This window comes from Leopardus geoffroyi, chromosome D3 (genome assembly GCF_018350155.1).
Source record: "Leopardus geoffroyi isolate Oge1 chromosome D3, O.geoffroyi_Oge1_pat1.0, whole genome shotgun sequence".
In the NCBI taxonomy this organism is placed as follows: domain Eukaryota; kingdom Metazoa; phylum Chordata; class Mammalia; order Carnivora; family Felidae; genus Leopardus; species Leopardus geoffroyi.
The window spans coordinates 4,566,105-4,570,706 of NC_059339.1; the positions used below are offsets into that span (position 1 = coordinate 4,566,105).

Consider the following 4,602-nt stretch of genomic DNA (forward strand, 5'->3'; position numbering starts at 1 on the left):
ACTGGCCCAGTTATGAGAATCTTGAGCATTTAAAAACCAGAGTAGGGGCGCCTGGGTGGCGCCGTCGGTTAAGCGTCCGACTTCAGCCAGGTCACGATCTCGCGGTCCGTGAGTTCGAGCCCCGCGTCGGGCTCTGGGCTGGTGGCTCAGAACCTGGAGCCTGTTTCCGATTCTGTGTCTCCCTCTCTCTCTGCCCCTCCCCCGTTCATGCTCTGTCTCTCTCTGTCCCAAAAAAATAAATAAACGTTGAAAAAAAAAAATTTTTAAAACCAGAGTACTCATGGTAATGGTTTGGGGCTACTTGAAATACATTGACTTTGTGAAAGGCAATGAGTTAATTATATTCAGAGAACAAAAAATTGATTCAAAACGAAAAATATAGGATATTTTAATTTAAATAAGTACACGGTATTTGTGTACGCATTTACGTATGTGCGTGTATGAATTTCATTTACTCTGCTAATCATATGGCTGCATATGCGTGTGACTAAATTAATTACATCAATTATACGGTGTTTTAGAACATGCTGAAATTAAGTACAGTGATAAATTTTACAGTCATTGTAACTTTTATGTATTTGCTATTAGAGTCTATTAAGTGATTAGAAAAGAAAAGTCGCTTAAAAAGGCCATTCCGTTTCTCTAAAGAAATTTAACGAATGTCATACTGCACGTCCAAGAGCTTAAAAGATGTTTAAGTCACAGATGTACACGTTTCTGCACATAGGCACACCTCTATATTTTTATTTTTATATATAATCTGGAGCGTCTGGATTAACAGAGGCAGGGTTTAAGCAGAAAATTATCCACAATGGCCAAACTGGACTGAAAATGTTCCCTTGATGCACAGGGTGAGAGGGCAAAGCAGATTTGGTTGATTGAAGGTTGAAGACGGAAGGAAGCCGGGGAGGTGAGTGTCCTTGGAATGACCCTTAGCCACTAAGACTAAAGAGGCAGACAGAGAAGCGTGTGGATCCCAGTGTGTGTTCATGGAAATGTCTGGAACAGCAGCAGCCCTGGGGGAAGGAAGAACTTGTGCGTTGATCTAATCAGTGGCGGAAGCAGTCTGCCATCTTGTGTCCAGGGCCTTGGGCTCTGAGATCCCCCACGCGGAAGCAGGCGCCTCTCTATTCGCCGACATGAAGTCACTTAAATAGGCCTGACAAGGCAGTCCAGGTGGTTAAGAAAAATCAGCCAGTGTACCTGCTTCTCAGATTCCCTGCCCCAGCTGAAGATCCCCGACCTCCAAGGAACCACATCTCACCCAGGAGAGGTAACTTCATCGGAATGTTAAAGACAATTTGTTCACTTATTAAATATAGGGTGCATGTATAAATACATAAGTTAGTGTTGCTTATAAAATGACATTTGAGTTGCTTGAAAAGAAAGCAGATAGGTTACATTTACAAATACGCAAAGAAATTTAATTACCTGGTCTTTTAAAGAACGCTTTAACATAAATGTTAAAATGGATTAGTTTTGTACGTAGGATATGAGGATCTGTGCGTTGAACTGGAAAGGCTTAAGGAAAATCTTGGGGTGGGGAATGTTACTTTACTATTTTGATTATTAGTTGAAAACCAAGTGACCACAGATGGGGTTTTCTCGGCAGGAAAATCACCCTCAAGGTACCAGCGCACACAGGCAGGGAGGACCCGTCACTCGGGACAGCCAGCCTTTACCAGCGTTCCCAAAAGGACCCGGGAAACAAGGAAGCCGGGGGGTGCATCCAGGGGAAGGGACGGCAGTCTCTCCCACCCCTGTTCTGTCCAGATCATCAGAACGAGGAGGCAGAGACTCCTGGAGCCCCCCCTGTCCAGCCCAGCAGCCTGCCTTCGAGGAAAAGCATGGGCTCTTGGTGGACCACATGGGCTCCTCTCAGGCCCCATCCCCACAAACTGGGTGCCCTTGGGCAAAGGACTTACCCTCAGTTCTGCCTCTGGAAAACCCAGCTAAAGAAAGAACCAACCTCACAGGTCCATTGTGAAATTAAATGGGAAAAATAAATTAATTGTGGCGTGTTTGCATCGGTCCCAGGCACAAAGGGCTCAAAAGTCGGCGAGGCCAAAGGGGAGTGGAGGGGCCGTGACCCAGGGAAGGAAGGAGGGAAAAGAGGGCTTTCAAGCCCCTCCCCCAATATCCTGCATCCGGGCATTTCCATGGCACTTACTGTGAGCCGTTCTTGGCATTAGGTACCACCCTCCCAAAGACCCCATGAGATGGACACTCTGTCTCCATATCGAAGATGAAAACTCAGAAGCTCCGAGAGGTTGAGGGGGGTGCCTGAGGTCGCAGGGACAGCCACTGGTCATGGGGATGTCATGCCTTGGCTAGCTGGCTCCAGTCCCCGTTCTCAACCACTACCCCCCAGGCCGTGTGAATTACGCGCTTCATCCTCTGAGCGCCCGCATGAGGTGGGTGCCTGGGCGGTCCCTGGCGTGTGCACGGAGAAACCGAAACAGCAGAGGCTAACTGGTTTCCAGGAGGAGAAACCCTCCCCGGGGCCTAACATCACCGATGTGAACAGCACTCGCAGGAAAAATGCCCAACGGTTACCTTCATGCATCGTGTCATGGGCGCTGCTCTAGCCACTTTCCCTAGTGTAGATGTAATAACTTACTACGTACCTCCTTCCGATTACTCCGTGACATAGCTTCTATATTACGTCGCTTGGGCACATGAGGCCACGCGGGCCCAAACATTAGAAGTGGCTGCTGTGGGTCATCCAGATGGGGAGGACGAACTGAGACGTCACCCCCCAGGGCCGGCTGGCCTTAGACCCTCCCTCAAAAGCCCTGTGCCACACACCCTACCCGCACACGCGCACACACGCATGCACAGTCTCACACATACATGGAAACACACGCACGTGCACGCCTACACACACCCGTCATCACACAAGATCCGATGTTGAGCTATGACCTTCTCAACCGCTACTCTGGCACAAAGTCGTCCACACAGAAAAGTTTAGCATCTGCCCTCTTCAATCCGCACACGTCAGGGCAGGGGAGGCTTCCAATTGATTCCGGAGCCACTTTTCATTATTCCTCACGCAAGGCAAAACCTCAGCCAACAGCAGCCAGTTTGCCACCAGCATCTGTGGGATGTGGATTTGCTGTTTCCTGTTTCTACTAAAATGAAGTCCTCCCTGAACAGGCTGGGACACGGGGAGGGGATGAACTGCTAACATCCACAGCGTTGTCGGATTTAGTAAACAAAAATACGGGAGCAGTTAAATTTGAATTTCAGATAAGCAACAAATATTTTTTTTTAGTTAAAAAAAATTTTTTTTAACGTTTATTCTTTTTTGAGAGACAGAGAGAGACAGAGCGTGAGCAGGGGAGGGGCAGAGAGAGAGGGAGACACGGAATCCGAAGGAGGCTCCAGGCTCCGAGCGGTCAGCACAGCGCCCCACGAGGGGCTCGATCTCACGAACCGCGAGATCATGACCTGAGCCGAAGTCAGATGTTGAGCCACGCAGGCGCCCCGACAAATAATTTTTAGCATGCGTGTGTCCCATCCTGTATCTTATCCTGTGCCTGTACCTTTAACCTAAATACATCCCAAATTACGTTGTTTGTCTGGTAACCCCGACACTGAGCACATGAACCGAAATTTCACACACAGCCAGGTGACGGCTCCCACTTACTTCCCGAATTTTGTGTCAGAAATGGGGTCTCCCAAGTATATGACTTCGACCTCAGAACCATCCGACTTGCCCTGTTGGTCAACTTGAGGCCACATTCCTGTTCTGCCGATTACAGGGAACAAACCGCCAGGAGCTCCCGTCCCCAGAGCAAGCAGGTTCCTGCCGCATCAGGGGAGAAACTCATCTGTTGTCCACGTGATTGGCTAGAAACCTGTCCCCACTTTCCATTCTCCCTTCCTGCGCGGCAATGGTAAAATACACTAAACTCAAATACTTAGACGCCTCACCCTGCTGTGGTTCATCACGCTGAATTCGTCCTTTAGAAGCAGGGCGACTTGTTCAGGAAATGAACTATACCTTTGAGGAAGTGAATGTTTCTTGAGAAGACACCTCACATTTCCTGGTCATAATTATAATTCCCATTATAATTATTCACTTGGTTGTGTGAACAGAACTATCCCATTATGTAAATTGTGTGCAATTGCTTAATAGCATAAGAGAAGTTTTAAACCATCTGTTTTTCAGAGGAGAATTGACCCGATCTAAATATTCCTTTTTGACAGAGGCAACTTTTTCTCAGCCAAGAATGCGGAGGAAGTGGCAGGTTGAAAAAGCTGAATATGTATACTTAATACTCCTAGTACCAAGTAGACTGGCGTGTTTTATTCAACTCGCCGAACAAATGTGATATTAAGCGGGCTTCAGCAAATATATCTTGGGATAAAAACAAAGTCTGTCTTTTAGTCACATATGATTTAATGAAATTCACGCACCACTGGTTTGTTATAAATTAGAGATTGGTGGCGTTTTGGGGTCTGGTTTGAAATACAAGGTGCCAAAGATAAATTAACTTTACACATGTTCAGAGAAATTGTATTATGCTCACCCAAGAAGAGCAAAAGGGAGGTAGTTATTAAGGAAAGGGATAAAAATTGGAGACGGAAGTTATCTAA

The 4,602-nt window shown here is 47.1% G+C and overlaps 1 long non-coding RNA gene across 1 annotated transcript; it reads right to left on the reverse strand.

Moving 5' to 3' along the window:
- Positions 1 to 728: 728 nt before the first annotated feature.
- LOC123588464 lies at positions 729 to 2,480 on the reverse strand. The gene is made up of 2 exons (XR_006707857.1): positions 2,171 to 2,480; positions 729 to 1,016 (listed from the first exon to the last, which is right to left on the reverse strand). It is a non-coding gene; the product is annotated as an uncharacterized LOC123588464 (long non-coding RNA).
- Between the last annotated feature and the right edge of the window lie 2,122 nt (positions 2,481 to 4,602).